Source organism: Saimiri boliviensis, chromosome 19, assembly GCF_048565385.1.
Source record: "Saimiri boliviensis isolate mSaiBol1 chromosome 19, mSaiBol1.pri, whole genome shotgun sequence".
NCBI classification, from domain to species: domain Eukaryota; kingdom Metazoa; phylum Chordata; class Mammalia; order Primates; family Cebidae; genus Saimiri; species Saimiri boliviensis.
The window spans coordinates 42,290,941-42,309,212 of record NC_133467.1 but is presented as its reverse complement, the minus strand read 5'-3'; the positions used below and the strand labels follow the sequence as shown (position 1 = coordinate 42,309,212).

The 18,272-nt window shown below is 49.3% G+C and overlaps 3 non-coding genes and 1 pseudogene across 3 annotated transcripts; 3 read left to right on the top strand and 1 right to left on the bottom strand.

Moving 5' to 3' along the window:
* The first annotated feature begins 4,019 nt into the window (after positions 1-4,019).
* LOC141582372 (U1 spliceosomal RNA) lies at positions 4,020-4,183 on the top strand. Its single transcript, XR_012515238.1, has one exon. It is a non-coding gene; the product is annotated as a U1 spliceosomal RNA (small nuclear RNA).
* Positions 4,184-4,889: 706 nt separating this feature from the next.
* On the top strand, positions 4,890-4,976 carry LOC141582363 (small Cajal body-specific RNA 23). The gene has a single exon (XR_012515229.1).
* A 6,735-nt stretch (positions 4,977-11,711) lies between these two features.
* Positions 11,712-15,645, bottom strand: LOC141582182 (coatomer subunit gamma-1 pseudogene; annotated as a pseudogene).
* A 1,199-nt stretch (positions 15,646-16,844) lies between these two features.
* On the top strand, positions 16,845-17,009 carry LOC141582375 (U1 spliceosomal RNA). Its single transcript, XR_012515241.1, has one exon. It is a non-coding gene; the product is annotated as a U1 spliceosomal RNA (small nuclear RNA).
* The last annotated feature ends 1,263 nt before the right edge of the window (positions 17,010-18,272 follow it).

Here is an 18,272-nt window from a genome sequence, read left to right as displayed (position 1 = left end):
GTTAATTTACTGTTCTTCATATTCTGATTTTATGCCGAATTTCTAGCTCCCACGTCTCTACTGCGGGCTCTTTGTCGCTGTTTCACTAAGCTTTGGAAACTGAGTCTGGAAATCTCATTCTTTGGGCCCAAGATCTCAGCCCGAAAGAGAAATCCGCGCAGCGGCCTCTTAAGCTCGCGGACTGGGAGCCCTGGTCCTGCTCCTCCGCAGCCTGGAAGGAGCTCCCGCAGGGCCGCAGGGAAGCGGAGGCTGAGCAGCCCAGAGGGATGAGTGTCGGTCGGGGTGGGGGCTCCCCCTCCACCGGCCAGGACCCCGCCCCAAGGAGAAGACGACGCCTTAGGACCAGACAGATGCAAAAATGTTTTCTTCTGCGCGGCAGAACACTTGGGATGGGGCTCATGAGCGGGTGTTGAGAGGGAGCTAAGACGTCCCCAGGCGCTCAGGAACATCGCTCTGATTTTATTTTGAAAATATGAGACTTTTCAGCAGTTACAAAGGACTGAAAAACGCCACAGTCCTTGAGGGGTCAGTTTGGAGGGTGTGGGGAGGTGCGGTGGGCGGTGGGAGAGAGGGGCCTTGTTGGCTCCCTGGAGTGGACGCAGGAGCGAAAACACGCGCTCCGTTTCCCCTTGCAGGCTGGACTGGAGGGCCTGGGGTGGAAAATCGCACAGCCAGAGGAGCAGGCGCATTGAGCGTTGTTATCCCAGAGAGAAGCGCGGGGCCCGGACGCTGCCTCACTGCTGCTGCTCACCACCAGCTCTGCAGCACCTGAGGCTTTCACGACAGCGTGCAGTGCATGCAGATCGCTCGTGTTTGCAAGCAACTGATCACAGTTCCTGACAGATTTCTTTGTTCCTTCTCCATTCCCACTGCTTCACCTGTCTAAACTTAAAGGGAATATATTTTTTTTTTTTTCGAGACGGAGTTTCGCTCTTCTTACCCAGGCTGGAGTGCAATGGCGCGATCTCGGCTCACCGCTACCTCCGCCTCCTGGGTTCAGGCAATTCTCCTGCCTCAGCCTCCTGAGTAGCTGGGATTATAGGCACGCGCCACCATGCCCAGCTAGTTTCTTGTATTTTTAGTAGAGACGGGGTTTCACCATGTTGACCGGGATGGTCTCGATCTCTTGACCTCGTGATCCACCCGCCTCGGCCTCCCAAAGTGCTGGGATTACAGGCTGAGCCACCACGCCCGGCCCTAAAGGGAAAAAATTTTTGATTTTACTTTTTAAGTTGATCCTCAGCCCACCCTCCTCAAGTAGCTGGGATCACAGGTGTACCACACGGTGTCCGGCTAATTTGTGTAGATTTTGTAGCAATGGGGGTTTTGCCAAGTTGGCCAGGCTGGCCTCGAACTCCTGGACTCAAATGATCTACCTGCCTGGGCCTCCCATAGTCTGGGATTAAGTGCTGGCCTGCGTGCCCAGCCATCGTTTGTATTTTGCATTGAAATATTTTATAGTCACATGTATCACTCCTCAAAGACTCTGGGTTGCGTAGCATGTGAGTGATGGGGTTCAGGACACACTGCTCCAAAATATAACACCTTGGGCTCTTAAATATTTTATACTAAAGGAAGTTGAGAAAACAGCAGAAGCAGGAAGGCCACTGTCACCCTCCCCCTGCCCTTCTTCCCTGAAGCCAATCATAAGGCTCTTATGTGAGAGGTGCCCTCTCTGTACCCAGAGGAAAGGTGCGTCGTTGTGTCTGAAGGTACAGGGCCACAGAGAAGAGTCTGAACACATAGGCCTGCTATGTTTCCCCAGTTTATTACCATTAGATCATACTCCTTTCATTCCATCACACTTTTCTATGACTCTCCACTCTTCATCTAACCTACTGTTAAAGGGGAAAAACAGGAAAAAACCCTGAGGTTGAGTTGTTTCCATGGGCCTTCGTTTCCTTTGGAAGGCGCTCCCGGCACGTGAAACTTACATTAAATAACTAGGTGTGCTGTTCTCTTGCTGGTCTGACTTTGCCGTAAAGGCCTCAGCGGTGACCCTCGGCTGGGTGAGGAAAAGTCCTGTTTCCTCCCGTAAGTGTTCAAATGTCTTCCACTTTAAAGCTATAAAAAGTTTACTGAGGCTGATTTGAAGCAAGAAACTGAATCACTAATCCCCTTTGGATGAGTTGAACAGATGACCTAATAAAGACCTAGTTCCTCACAGAGAGAAATAGGGTTTGGTTTTGTTTTTTGAGGCTGAGTTTCACTCTTGTTGCCCAGGCTAAAGGGCAATGGTGTGATCTCGGCTCACCGCAACCTCCACCTCCCGGGTTCAAGTGATTCTCCTGCCTCAGCCTCCCAGGTAGCTGGGATTATAGGCACGCACCACCATGCCCAGCTAATTTCGTATTTCTAGTAGAGACGGGGTTTCTCCGTGTTGGTCAGGCTGGTGTTGAACTCTGGACCTCAGGTGATGCTCCTTGAGGGTCAAACCTGCTGAAGATTGAGGGCCCTTCCTGGGACCTCCCACCCAGGAGATCACTGCTGGTGAGAGGACTGCCGAAGTCTCCCTGGGAGGGTGCGCAGCCACTGGAAAGTATCACTGCTGTGACTTCAACACAACCGGTTTTCATCACATCTGCTCTTTCTGTTTGTTGTTTTGGAGGTGGAGTCTCGCTCTATCACCCAGGCTATAGTGATAGTGGTGCAATCACAGCTCACTGCAACCTCTGCCTTCTCGGTTCAAGTGATTCTTCTGCCTCAGCCTCTCGAGTAGCTGGGATTACAGATGCACCACAATGGGGGGCTAATTTTTGTATTTTTAGTGGACACGGAGTTTGGCCATGATGGCCAGGCTAGTCTGGGACTCCAGACCTCAGGTTCTCCACCCACCTTGGCCTCCCAAAGAGCTGGGATTACAGGCATGAGCTCCAGTAACTGACCACGTCTGCACTTTGCGCACTGCTGCAGGAAACTACAAGAGCTAACATGCAAATGAGTAACAGATCCACACTCGGTGACCGTGCCTGATATGCACAGTGCCACATGGCAGGCACAGCTGATGAGCGTGTGTGATTATTTAGTCCTTACAGGCCAAGGTCGCACCATCATCTTCATCTTCCACAGGAGAGGACTGGGATGCAGAGATGTTAAGTAACCCGATGGAGTCGTGTTCTTCTGGTGTATCTGCAGAGAGAAGAATGTATGTTCCAGCTAGACTGTCCCCTGCCCGCCCCCGCAGAAGAAAAATCAATAAAGGCCATACATAAATATGTTTTTTGTAAAATTGAGCTTAGACTTATCTTACTAATACTTCATTTAATAGTGCATGAACTTAACTGAAGACAGTAAGACAGAAACAAAAATGGAATTCCTCAACTCCGATCGCAGAGACACTGTTCTAAAGGAATGCTCTAAAGGGAAACACACATCAGATCAAGGCGAAGGCGGTAGGGTTTGCAGCGGTTTTCTTCTGTGCTCGTGGTTGGCTGGTTGCTTGTTGAAACGACACGGTTCTCTGTGATACTGGAGGACTTTCCATTTCAAGCGGAATGCTGCATCTCCAGCTTAACCGTATGTGAAAAGAACCGGTTTACACTGCGATCCTACTCGTTCCAGGCTGCGAATCAGAAGCCATTATTTGAAGAAGGGCGCGCAGGCTCCGCGGCCGCCGACAGCGCGCTCGGTCACGGACGGTGCGGCCCCGCCTCCCTGGGAGAGAACAGACGGGGCGGGGGGAGGGAGAGGCCGACGTCACTTCCCCGCCGGCTCCGGCCGCGGTCGCTCGGCTGAGTGGCGGAGGAGCGGGCGGGCCTGGGAAGGCGCTGACGATGACGTCACGGAGGGGGCGGCCTCTATGCAGATGAGGCGGCGCAGGGGCTGCTGCTCGGCCACCTGCTGCTTCCCGCCGTGGGAGTTCCCCGCGTCGGAGCGAGTCCGGGACCGCGGGTCGGCCCCGAGGGTCCCAGCTGTGTGTCCGGGCTAGGAGGGCCGGGGGTGCGGCGCCCGCGGCAAGTGACCGTGCGTGTAAAGGGCGAGGCGCGTGAGGCCTTGTCGGGGCGGAGGCGCGTGTCCTCATACTTACCTGGCAGGGGAGATACCATGATCACGAAGGTGGTTTTCCCAGGGCGAGGCTTATCCATTGCACTCCGGATGTGCTGACCCCTGCGATTTCCCCAAATGTGGGAAACTCGACTGCATAATTTGTGGTAGTGGGGGACTGCGTTCGCGCTTTCCCCTGGTCTTTCACGGTTTAAGGAAAGATTTCCTGTTGTTGCCAGGGGTTCGTGTTTTTGTTGGTTTTGCGTTAATGTCTCGGGCCAAAATGAAGTAAGTCAAGGGGATGGTTTTTTTTCGTTGTTTTCCCAACGTTCTACTATCTGACGGCATCTTAAGAAGCAAGTTCTGTCATTCGCTAGAGTGCGGCGTCTGCAGCTGTGTCATCTCTGTTGGGCTCTGGCAGAGCTGAGTTCTGGGCCGCGCTGTTTATGCAGAGATTGCTCTGCGGACCTGGAGGCCAGCCTTGAGGTTGGTCCGCCCTCTAGCCTAGATAACAGAGAATAACAAGACCCTGTGCCTTATTACTATTATTATTTTACTACTTATGCTTTATTATTTATTTAGAGACAGAGTCTTGCTCTGTAGCACAGGCTGGAGTGCACGGCGTGATCTCAGTTCACTGCAAGTTCAGCTCCCAGATTCAAGCCATTTTCCTGCCTCAGCCTCCAAGAGTAGCTGCGATCATAGGTGCATGCCACCATATCCAGCTGATTTTTATATTTTTAGTAGAGAGGGGATTTCACCATATTTGCCAGGCTGGTCTCAAACTCCTGAATTCGAATGATATACCTGTCTCAGCCTCCCAAACGGCTGGGATTGCAGGCATGAGCCACCTCGCCCAGCATATTTATGCTTCAAATGGGACGTTTCATGAGGGAATAATTTTCTTGTTGAATTTCTAACATGAGAAACAGGACTGGTTTGGGGGTGTCCTGTCTGAGCAGACACAGGACACCACGGTTTTCGGTACGACAAGGGACACAACTTGTTCAGTGTGCCTTATGATGGTGAAAACTCCCTTTAAAAATCACATGTGAGTGATAACACTTGACCTCACATACCGCTTGAGAAAAAAAGAAAAAATAATAGATTTAGCTGTAAATCAAATTAATGATCTTGATAGTTTGGTACGATAAAAGAAATAAAGTTGATAGCAGAGAGGAATCTGATGCTTTTGAACAATTTTAATAATGTAAATATTTAATATATAAAGACATCAGAAAGTCCATTACATTTCTTTTTTTTTTTGAGACGGAGTTTGGCTCTTGTTACCCAGGCTGGAGTGCAATGGCGCGATCTCGGCTCACCGCAACCGCCGCCTCCTGCGTTCAGGCAATTCTCCTGCCTCAGCCTCCTGAGTAGCTGGGATTATAGGCACGCGCCACCATGCCCAGCTAATTCTTTGTATTTTTAGTAGAGACGGGTTTTCACCATGTTGACCAGGTTGGTTTCGATCTCTCCACCTTGTGATCCACCCGCCTCGGTCTCCCAAAGTGCTGGGATTACAGGCTTGAGCCACCGCGCCCGGCCTAGTTCATTACATTTTTTAAAAATCAGTGTGACTCGGCTGGGTGTGGTGGCTCATGCCTGTAATCCAAGCACTTCGGAGGCCAAGGCGGGAGGATCACCTGAGGTTGGGAGATCAAGACCAGCCTGACTAACATGGTGAAACCCCATCTTAAAAAAAAAAAAAAATCAGTGTGACTCTTGACAAATTAGAATGGTTTAATAATCTTGGTTATGCTGGGTGCAGTGGCTCACACCTGTAATCCCAGCACTTTGGGAGGTCGAGCCAGGGGGATCACGAGGTCAGCAGTTTGAGACCAGCCTGGCCAACATGGTGAAACCCCATGTCTACGAAAAATGCAAAATTAGCCAGCCATGGTGGCGTGCACCTGTAATCCCAGCTACTTGGGAGGCTGAGGCAGGAGCGTTGCTTGAACTCAGGAGGCAGAGGTTGCAGTGAGTAAAAATTACATCACTGCACTCCAGCCTGGGTGACGGAGGGAGACTCCGTCTTGAAAAATCATCATCATCATCATCATCTTGACCTAAAAACTGTTACATACTGTATTTTATTTCAGATTTTTTATAAGGTAGAAAATAGTGGTAGTATAATATTCTAGTACATACAAGACTTAGGTTTGTTTTGGCCTGAAAATCTTAAGGCTGGGTGTGGTGGCTCATACCCATAATCCCAGCCCTTTGGGAGGCCAGGAGTTCGAGACCCAGCCTGACCAACATGGTGAAACCACGACTCTACTAAAATACAAAAATTAGCGGGGCATGGTGGTGCGTACTTGTAGTCCCAGCTACTCCGGAGGCTGAGACACAAGAATTGCTTGAACCCCGGAAGCAGGTTTGCAGTTAGCCAGGATCATGCCATTGCACTTCAGCCTGGGTGACAGAGGGAAACACTGTTTCAAAAAAAAAAAAGAAAGAAAGAAAGAAAAGAAAGTTTTAATTAAATAATTAAATTGAACTTCCTGAATTTCTTGTGCTGGTTGTACTGGTCAAAGAAGCAAACATTACTGCCAATATCTGTTTAAATGTACAAACAATTAGTTAGACCTGGCTCCGTGGCTCACGCCTGTATCCGAGCACTTTGGGAGGCCGAGGCGGGTGGATCACTTGAGGTCAGGAGTTTTGAGACCAGCCCAGCAAATGTGGTGAAACCCTGTCTCTACTAAAAATACAAAAAATTACCCAGTCATGGTGGTGGGCGCCTGTAGTCCCAGCTACTCAGAAGGCTGAGGCAGGAGAATTGCTTGAACCAGGGAGGCAGAGGTTGCAGTGAGCCAGGATCATGACACGACACTCCAGCCTGAGCAAGAGCAAGACTCGGTTTCAAAAAAAAAAAAAAAAAAACGTATAAAAAGTTAAAATAATATGTTCAGAAAATTAAATATCTAACAATGAAAAGGAGGCCTAGCATGCATGACAACTACATTTCGCTCCTAACCCTTCCTACCCTGTGGTGGTGTCTTTCAGGCTAACTGCTTTCCCTTACTTCTGCACATAGGCCAAGCTGTCTATCAGAGGGATTTACTTTATAGTTTAACTTTAAGGCACAGATGATGATAATCCCTTCCCGGCTGGGCACGGTGGCTCACGCCTGTAATCCCAACACTTTGAGAGGCTGAGGTGGGTGGATCACGAGGTCAAGAGACTGAGACCATCCTGACCAACATGGTGAAACCCTGTCTCTACTAAAAATATAAAAATTAGCTGGACATGGTGGCACACGCCTGTAGTCCCAGTTACTTGGGAGGCTGAGGCAGGAGAATTGCTGGAACCTGGGAGGTGGAGGTTGCATTGAGCCAAGATTGAGCCATTGCACTCCAGCCTGGTGACAGAGACTCTGTTTAAAAAAAAAAACAAAAAACCCTTGCTGAAACTAACTTCTGAGGAGATAAAGAGGTTGTATACACAAGAAACAGTGTTAGTTGAAGATTTATTAGAGCATTGTGACCTGGCAGAGGACAAAGAATTTTCACCACCCCCTTGGGCTCTCACTGCAGCCCTTAAGCCTGTCATTATCCGACCCCTTCACTTCAACCTCCTTCTTCCTCCTTCCCTAATATACAAGGGGCCTGAAATCCGTATTAACTTAAGTTGGTTCACCATCTGCTCAGTTTGGCGGCTCTCTGGAATACAGTCACCTTCCCTGTTCCCACACTTTGTCTCTCGACTTGCTGGCTATAATGCAGCAAGAGATACGAGCTTTGGACTCACTTATAAATTAAGTAGGTAATATCTTTAGAAGGGAGTTAATTTTTATGATTCTATAAATCAGAAGACTCAATCACTCTACTGAAGGTACCTGGGTAAATATTTTTAGATATCATCCAATATATAACACTATCATTCTCTATTACTATATGTCAGCTCAATTTATAATTTCAAGATATATAGTTAATTTAAAAATTCATGACAAATATGAAATGGAGTTGATAATTTTGATTGCCTTTGGTTGTCTCTTACTTCATTAATTCACTTGGAGATTGCCGTTGCTTGCTGGCTTCAGATAGATTTCTGTATGTTGTAGGTATGCCACTGGGTGCTGTGGGTATTCTTATGTGTTCTCTGTTTTTCTGTTTTGTTTTGTTTTGTTTTTAAAGACGGGGTTTCACCATGTTGGTCAGGCTGGTCTTGAACTCCCGACCTCAGGTGATCCAACCGCCTTGGCCTCCAAAGTGCTTGGATTCCAGGCGTGAGCCACCACGCCCGTCCATGTGTTCTCTTAACTCTTGGGAATTTTGTAAATGTTCACTCAAGTCATTTGTTGTTTTTAATAGTTTGACATTTAAAAGTAATATGCCTTGGTATTCTGCACCTCCTAGCTTCTCAAACGCTCTCAAACGGCCACCTTCGTACTTTGTTACATACTGAAGTTTTTGTTTGCTCCTAGCTTCTTAATCCGAGCTACCATCAAAAGCCAACTTTGCAAAGATGGGATGTCATGAAAACAATGTGCATAATGTAATGCTGGCGAATTTTAATTAGACCTCAATAAACTTGACTGTTTTTTGTTTTTTGTTTTGAGATGGAGTCTCACTCTGTCGCCCAGTCTGGAGTGCAGTGGCGCTATCTCGACTCACTGCAACCTCCACCTCCTGGGTTCGTGCGATACTCCTGCCTCAGCCTCCTGAGTAGCTGGGATTACAGGTGTGTGCCAACACGGCTGGCTAATTTCTTTCTTTTTTTTTTTTTTTAATTTTTAGTAGAGACGGGGTTTCACCATGTTGGTTAGGCTGGTCTCAAACTCCTGACCTTGTGATCCACCCACCTGGACCTCCCAAAGTGCTGGGATTACAGGCATGAGCCACTGCACCCAGCTAAACTTGACTTTGAAAAAAGACCCACATTCCCAAACTTTGGCAGAATGAGGGCACTGGAATCTCCTACTTATTTCTGGCAGAAGTATAAATAATTCAAAAACTTTGGAAAGTTGGTTGGCAGTATCCTGCAATGACAAAGCACCAGGTAGGCACTGGTGGTTTCGCTTTATGTAGCATGCCTTTTGGAACATTGGAACTTAGCTTTTCATTTGTGACAGACTCCTGTTAGTTCTTAACCCTGAAGAAAAGAAGTGATCTGCTCCCGCTGACCCATTCAGGTGCTCCAAGTGACCGGGGACTCTGCAGAGGTAACAGGGTCGCTACTCACCATGCAAAGGCAGCCTCACGGGGCACTCTCCATCGGGAGAACATCTTTATGAACCCCCTTTCCTGCTCTTCTGGGATGGTATATGTGGGACGGGTACCCCGTGGTATATGCACTCTGTGGCCACCTAGTGGTTAGAAACAGTGGGAGCCACTGAGAGAGAGAGAGAGAAATGACTCCGGTGACATCTGTAGGATGACTTCATAAACAGCACACTGTGACCAAAACACATCTCGGGCCTTGGTCATCTTTGAAAAGCTCTGAATTATGGGAAATGAAGCTTCAAATTCTGAGCAGGTTGCGAAAAAACAAGCGCCTTTAGAAACACCAGCTGGGTTTCTGTGTGACACTTATGAATCGTCCTCTTGTAAATATCCAAGAAACTGGATCCGCCTAACCAGAAAAAGTCATGAGCAGAATGGAGAAAATGGGGATCTTTCTGAAATGCCTAAAATAACGTATTAGTGTGGACAATCAGAAATATTTGGTTTTAGGCCGGGCATGGTGGCTCACGCCTGTAATTCCAGCACTTCTGGAGGGTGAGGTGGGTGGATCATTTGAGGTCAGGAGTCCAGACCAGCCCGGACAACATGGTGAAACCCCATCTCTACTAAAAATACAAAAAGTAACCAGGCAGTGGTGGCGTGTGCCCGTAATCCTAGCTACCTGAGAGGCTGAGGCAGGACAATCACTTGAGCCTCGAAGGCAGAGGCTGCAGTGAGCCAAGATCACATCACTGCCCTCCAGGCTAGATGACACAGTGAGACACCGTCTCAAAAAAAAAAACAAAGAAAAAGAAAAAGAAAAAAGGTTTTAGAACCAGACAAATTGAATGGGAGACTTACTTCCAATGATACCTAGAAATTTCTAAAAGAAATTCTGAGAAAATTGCCTCCATTGGGGAGTAAACCGAAGGCGGTCAGCAGACTTTTTCTGACCTGAAAAATACTGAGGAGGCTTTGCCTCTTTCGCCTCCACCAGCTCCTTCTCCTCCGGCCCCTGCACCTGCACAGTCTCCCTCAGCTGAGCCCTCCTGTCCTCTTGCCTCTTCTTCCATCACCGTCACCTGAGGAGAGTCCCCAGGGCCGTGGCCCCTTCCCTGAAACTTCTGTTCTGACAGCCCCTTTCAGGTAATTCACACAGGAAGAGGGGAGCCTACCACTGTGTATTCCGCTTCACCATAATGCGAATTAAGAATATTAGACAAGGGCCGGGCGCGGTGGCTCACGCCTGTAATCCCAGCACTTTGGGAGGCCGAGGCGGTGGATCACCAGGTCGAGAGATCGAGACCATCCTGGTCAACATGGTGAAACCCCGTCTCTACCAAAAATACAAAAAAAAAAAAAAAAAAAAAAAAACTAGCTGGGCATGGTGGCGCGTGCCTGTAATCCCAGCTACTCGAGAGGCTGAGGCAGGAGAATTGCCTGAACCCAGGAGGCGGAGGTTGCGGTGAGCCGAGATCGCGCCATTGCACTCCAGCCTGGGTAACAAGAGCGAAACTCCACCTCAAAAAAAAAAAAAAAAAAAGAGTACTAGACAAGACTTCCCTAGTCTAAATGTAAATACATTTTCCCCTTCTGTTTCTAAAGCAGGCTCAAGATCCTATAGGGTTTGGGAGAAAATTTGACTTAACTGTTGAAACTTTTGAGCCCAAATATTCTGACCTTCATCAATTAATTCACGTGCGGGTGTAAGAAGGCAAGACCACTAAACTGGATACAAAAGGCAAAATGGAAGGATTTTCAAAAACAGGCTGCAGAAGAACATGAAAGGGTCTGCATTTTGGCCAAATAACTCCGTGTTGCCCTTCCCCACGTCCTTCCTAAAATTGTAGATTGGGGGATAATTCAGCAATGTGCTGAAAGCCAGACAAATCTGTCTTTCTTACTTAAAATGGTTTGAGAGCCAGGTGTGGAGGCTCATGCCTGCAATCTCAGCATTTTGGGAGGCCGAGGTGGGTGGATCACTTGAGGTCAGGAGTTCAAGACCAGCCTGGCCAACATGGTGAAACCCCATAGCTACTGAAAATACAAAAATTTGCCGGGTGGCTGAAGCAAAAGAATCGCTTGAGCCCGGGAGGGAGAGGTTGCAGTGAGCCGAGATCCTGCTACTGCAATCCAGTCTGGGAGATGGAGTGAGACTCTGTCTCAAAAAAAAAAAAAAAAAGAAAGAAAGAAAAGCAAAAACGAAAGAAAAACACCATTTCTAAACAGTTTGAGTGGTTTGAGAACCTGTGTCTTTACTGGGGCAGGGTCCCACTCTGCCTTCCAGGTTGGAATGCAATGGCAGGATCATGGCCCGGCCCAGCCTCGATCTCTCGAGCTCAAGTGATCCTCCCACCTCAGCCTTTGCCGTAGCTGCTGTGACCACAGGTGTGCGCCACCACGCCTGGCTACATTTTTGTTTTTTTTTTTTGTAGAGACGAGGATTCTCTCCTCTCTCGTCTGTTACCCAGGCTTGTCTTGAACTCCTGGGCACAAGTGATTTTCTTCTCTGAGACTCTCAAAATGCTGGGATGACAGATATGAGCCACCGCACTCGACAGAGAATTCCTTTTCATTTTATTTTTTTTCAATAAATACGACAGAGAATTCTTTCTTTTCTTTTCTTTTCTTTCTTTTTTTTTTTTCAATAAATACGTGCTGATTTATTACAGGGATAAGATGGTCTCTTGGGGGATAAATTCAAGAAGAGTTGAGAATGTTTTATTCATTTATGATGTCCCTTTCCAGGAAGGAAGGAAGGACAGCAAGATTTAGGACAAGCTAAAATCATCCTCTATTAAAAAAAAATAAAATTAAATTAAAAAAAATAAGTCACCCCCAAGTAGTCCCGGACAAGGAGGCAGAATAAAAGCTATATATCTGCAATGATTCCTAATTGTTTTTGAACACAGAAGCTTGGGAAGGGGTTTCCGGCAGTTTCCTGAGGAAGGCACGACTTCCAGATAGTGTCGGGGAAGGGTCCTGTGCAGGCTGGCCCCTCAGCCCACAGATGCCAAAATGATGTCTACTACAGCTCCTCCAAACTTCTGGCTGTCGCCTGCGTTGTCACTGTGTCCAAAAGCAGCAGCTGAGAGTGCACCAGGATGTCACGACCACCCTGGAACACACCAGCCAGGAGCAACATGTGGGTGTTCTTGTCATCCAGCAGCTTGTCTGACCTCTCACAAGGGTGCATTCCCGAGAACTTCACCATGTTATCCACAGCCTCTCCGAGTGTCTTGATGGTAGACAAGGTGAACATTTCCTCCTTCCCAAATTCATCCCCTACCTCACCCTAGGCTGCTTCGAAGTTCAGTTGCATGACCTTTTGAACGTGATCAGCGACAGTAACTTCAGCTCTTACAGCACATACTCATCCTCACAGCCTTCATCGTCGGTCTCTCCAGTGTGGGAGCACAGTCCTTGACAGTGAGCTTCAGCATGCAGCTGAATGTGCAGGCCACAGCCGGGGGGTCTCCTTTGGGCTGTGCCGACAGCGTGTAGCAGGTCCCAGGCTGGTTGGAGGGCAAGCTCTGGGCAGACACGTAACAGAGCCCCTCACAGGCTCAGTGGGCTCATCTGCACTGCGGCATTCTCCGGGGTCTGGTCATTGAGTGTGTTCGTGCAGTCACACAAACACCATGTGGTCGGTGAAGGTGTGCTTGGTGCAGCCGATGACATACTCGGTCTCTGACTCGGTGAGGGCCACGGACTCAGGCGAGGACTGGAAGGAGGGCCCAGGTCCCTGGAACTCTGGCACTGCTGCCAACTGCTCCTGGAAGATCTCCTGTAGCTGCCCCTTTCTCAGGGTGTCTGACTGCGGTGACGGGGGTGCCTTCCACTCTCTGCTCTGCCACGGGCGCTGTGGCCAGGGGCACAGACTTGAGGTCAAAAGGTTTTTCTGATGGTTCTAGAGTGTACTGAGGCTGAGCCCTCTCCAGACCAGGGACAGACACAGTCAGACCATTTAGGACATAGCCCGCATTGAGGGCCTTCTGCTTCGCTCCAGGACTTTTGGACAAGGTGGCTCGGTCCCTTATTTCATTGTCATCATCCATCACATACCTCTGCAGCAACACCACGATACTGGGTAACATCTCTTCATTCTGGGCTCCAGACTTGGCCGGTGACGTTGCTGATCGTCTTGTTGACCGCCAGCTGGTCATTCTTACACACCAGGGCTGGTACAGGAGCCCTAGTATGTGGTGCTGGACCGTGATGTTATCACGGGATGCCACCTCCTGAGCCTCATTCACCCAGCACTTGACCACGTCAAAGCTGCATTTCAGCAGGTGCAAGGAAGACACAGGGCAGAGCTGCAGACATGGGCACCTTGCCTACAATGGCCTGTTTCATGCAGCGCTCAGTAGCCGGCAGCATGGTGCTGTCAGTGATCCGGCAGAGGGCTCGCACGGCTGGGCCCTGATAGTTGTCTCCTTTCCCAGTCACGTCTTTTATTAGCTGCTGGTGACAATGATGACATCCTCTGCGATGCGAGACATCTCCTTGATGGTCAAGTAGCACATCCGACAGAGTGTGAGATCATTGGACTGAAAGAGCTTGGTCATGGCAAAGAAGGCTTCGGTCGCCTCCGTGGGTCTCCAGATGCTCCCCACGGCTTATGAGATAAAGGATCTCGGTGAGGATGTGGGCACATTTCCGAGGGCCGATGGGAGTTTCATTAAATGCACGGGCCTCTTGGAGGATGGCTCTGTTCTCAAGGTGCTGGAGTGGGTTGGAGCCTCCACTTGAGTCCTCGTCCTTCTTGTGGCATTTCTTCAATGTGGTAGAGCCAGTGGGATGCAGCAGCAATGCAATGCTTGCGGGGTGCGGCTCAGAGAGGCGGGCAACAGTGGTTCTGCAGGGACCCCCGATGGAGGATTCTTTAAACAGTATCTGAAATGGCCGACACTAGCCTTTAAGAGCACCAGAATGATTCCCTTATAAATTGTGCTTTTCTCAGTGGCTTACTTAGTTACCTTAGTGAAAGACACTAGCTCAGGCCATGCACAGTCATTTATACCTGTAATCCCAACACTGAGGGACACCGGACACTGAGGTGGGTGGGTCCCCGAAGCCTAGGAGTTTGACACCAACCTGGGCAACACGATGAAACCCCGTCTCTACAAAAAGAAAAAAGAAAAAGAAAAAGAAGAAAAACAAATTAGCATGGTAGTAGAAATGTAATGCACGCAAGAATGATAATCATGAAGACAATCTGTATTCCAGAAGAGTAGGGAGCCTGTCCATTAGGAAGCCAACCGAAACCTCAAATCCCAGTTCACCAGTTCACACCCCAGGGTGCGGCGTCACACGCCGGTAGTCCCGGCTACTCGGGAGAATGAGTAACAGGATGGCTTGAGTTCGTGAGGTCAAGGCAGAAGTCAACCCTGGTCATGCCACTGCAGTCCAGCCTAGGTGACAGTGAGACCCCGTCTCAAAAACAAACACGCAAAATGCACAGAAACAAACAGCAACAACTTCAGAGTGTCACCTCAGTCTGACATGACTGGCAAACACCACTGTGCTGTTGGGAAATTAAAAGGAACACACTCCCTCCTGCTGTCAACCTGCCCTCCTGCTCTAGCGTGTCTGACGCATGGGCTAAAATGCCCAAGAGCTGATGTACTCAAATGATAATACACTTTCCTGTTCTGCACCTGCATTTACGTTGTCTGGAGGAGATCACCATCCAGTTCCTATAAATGTCTGAGGGCATGGAGTGGAGAAGGGCAGTGTCTTTTAGGATATCTGAACACAGATATGGCTCTGAAGAAACCCAACACTGGGCGAGTTCCTCAAACTTTTCACTAGGCCCGACCACCACTCTATTTTAGATAGAGATTCTATTGGGGCAAAACCTGAGAATTATCTGCCTGGCCATCAGGAAGATAATCCGTTGCATTTTTGTGGGGAGAACACTTCTGCTTGAAGGGAGCGTTTCTTCCCAGGATTACAAATCTTTCTGTAACCTTAGGGAACATTGCTGATGAAAACCAGGCATGGTGGCTCTGGCCTGTTATCCCAGTGACTCGGGGGCTGAGGTGGGGGAATCACTTCAGCCCAGGAGTTCGAGGCTGCAGTGAGCTGTGATGGTGCCGTTGCACTCCAGCCTGGGCCACAGAGTCAGATGCTGACTCTGAAAGAAAAAGAAAAAGAGAGGAAAATATCGCTGATAAAACTGTGGCCTCTTTTGCAGCCCAGCAGAGAGCTATTCACTGGCTAAGGTTGTACTAGATAATCGTGTCGGTTTAGTGATATATTCCGCTGAGCAGGGAGATGTACGTGGTGGCTGACACCTTCTGTTGCACATATGTCAATACTTCCCATGAAGTAGAACCTTCTCTTGGAAAAATCAGAAAGAAGCCAGTTGGCTACGAGAACTCCCTGAAGAGGAACTGGGATTTGATGTTTTCCCTGCCGTTTTCAGCTGCTGCCTAATGGAGAGCGTCCCTTCCTGTTCTGGCACACAGATTCTCTTCGTGATTATCATCGTTGTGTGCGTTAGATTTCTACTACTCACGTTGTTAATGTTAGGTGTTTCTCATTGCTAACTTGTAAGAAACTAAATTCGTGATACTCTGAAGACTAGAGACGTTTCAACAAGTGACAGCAACTATGGAATTGACCGAGATCTCTCTCTCTCTCTCTCTCTCTCTTTTTTCCATTCCGTGATGACACCAATTCAGCTGCTGGGCGCTGTTAAAACTTCATCAGCGAGGACGCCTTTCCTCCGCAGCCCCCGGTGCGGGACAGGACTAGCTGGGAATGAGCCTTTTTGGCAGGGAGAAACGCCTTGGCCCCGCTTCGGATCGTCAGCACTTTCAAGAAGTTTTCATCTAAAGGGAGAATGAGGAAAGAGGAGAAATTCTGTATGAGGAATGAGCCTGTCCAAATTCTCAGGCCCACAGAGGGATGACGCTGAGACAGCAGCCGCGCTCCGCTTTCTTTTAGTACAATACCGTATTTGAAAACAAAAACGACCCGACCTACAAGGGTCACGAAATTGGACAGTTCTCTTGACGACGCTACTGCTGGTAAAATCAGGAAGGACGGCTGGTGCGCAGCCATCTGAGCCGCCCCTGGTTTCACAGACACGGCTTCTCCGACAGGCAAGGGCTTCCCATTTTAGGCGCCATGCCAGCTCGCAAAGAGAACCGTGTTCGAAAGGACCCGGTGTTCTGTGATCCGAAACGTTCTAGTCTGCAAATTAAAAGCCATTCTTTGAGGATGGTGCACAGGCCTCCAGCTGGGCGCCACAGGGCAGAGGTCGAGCAGGCGCTTCTTTGGGGGAGACCAGCTGCGGGGTCTCGGCGCACCGGCCCAGAGGACAAGGGCGGGAGGGAAAGGAGGGAGGGAGAGGCCGACGTCACTTCCCCGCCGGCTCCGGCCGCGGTCGCTCGGCTGAGTGGCGGAGGAGCGGGCGGGCCTGGGAAGGCGCTGACGGTGACGTCACGCAGGGGGCGGCCTCTATGCAGATGAGGCGGCGCAGGGGCTGCTGCTCGGCCACCTGCTGCTTCCCGCCGTGGGAGTTCCCCGCGTGGGAGCGAGTCCGGGACCGCGGGTCGGCCCCGAGGGTCCCAGCTGTGTGTCCGGGCTCGGAGGGCCGGGGGTGCGGCGCCCGCGGCAAGTGACCGTGCGTGCAAAGGGCGAGGCGCGTGAGGCCTTGTCGGGGCGGGGGCGCGTGTCCTCATACTTACCTGGCAGGGGAGATACCATGATCACGAAGGTGGTTTTCCCTAGGGCGAGGCTTATCCATTGCACTCCGGATGTGCTGACCCCTGCGATTTCCCCAAATGTGGGAAACTCGACTGCATAATTTGTGGTAGTGGGGGACTGCGTTCGCGCTTTCCCCTGGCTTTTCACAGTGACAATGACAGCGAAGCATTTGTTTTTTAGTAGTTACGAAGCCAATTAGTATTTCTATGCTACGGTTTACTGTTGCGTTAGGTACTTTTCTCCGAAATAACGGTGGTAAATACTGTGATGCTCTTGGAAAGTTAAAAATGAAATACTCTCTCGTGCTGTTAGAATCTATCCTGCCTTCTTGCTTTAAATTCCTGACCCATGATAGTCAAATGTATTAAAAGCTGATGTACTTAAATTACGTTTCATTACGTGTTGTGCACCAGCCTTTATTTTTCTCTTGAGAAGATCGCCATCCACGGTGTATTTCTCATCGCTTGTGAGAAAACTAGTTTCGTGGTATTCTCAAGACAGGAGATGATTCCATGAGTCACAGCAGCTGGAAACTTAGGTGTCTCTTTCTCTCTGGCCTTTTTTTGAGACGGAGTCCCACTTTGTCACAATCCAGGCTGGAGAGCAGTGGCACAATCAGCTCACTGCAAACTCCACCTCCCAGGTTATAATGATTCTCATGCCTCAGTCTCCTAAGTAGCTGGAATTACAGGCACAGACCACCACGCCTGGTTCATTTTTATATTTTTAGTAGAGGTGGGGTTTTGCCACGTTGCCCAGGCTGGTCTGGAACTCAGGCGATCCAGGACCCACCTTGGCCTTGGGAGGTGCTGGGATGACAGGTGTGAGCCACCACACGTGGTCGTAACGACCTTTCCACTGGACTTTTAGGCACTCTTAAAAATTCCTCAGAGAGGTGGCTGCTTTCCTCCCCTGTCCCCAACGTGGGACAGGACTATCCAGGAATGAGCCTTTCTGGCAGAGAGGGACACCCTGACTAAGCTTTCAAGAAGAAAAATTTAAAAAATGTTTTTAACCTGAGGAATCAGCCTTCCCAAAGGCAGACAGAAGCCCACGTCTTTGTCAGAACCTCGGTATGTTTGATGGGCCTGGAAACCAATATCCAAGCAGTTCTTAGACGGGATCGGTGGGCTGCTGTTTGTTCAGAAGCTTCTCCATCAGGAATCCGGAGCATACGTTAGTGATGACGGTCCCGGGACGAGGGACATTTCTTAACCATTCTCAAAACCTGTTTGCTTATCAGTAAAGCACTGAAAGTTGCTTTTGGTTCTGGTTCCTAAATTTTATATTCGAGCAAGGCAATGTCTGCTGCGGGGGCTGGAAGTCAATGGCTCGTCTTCATCCAGCTGCATCAGTCCGCAGGGCACACGGCTTCCACTGGCGGTGTCCTGAACACTCCGC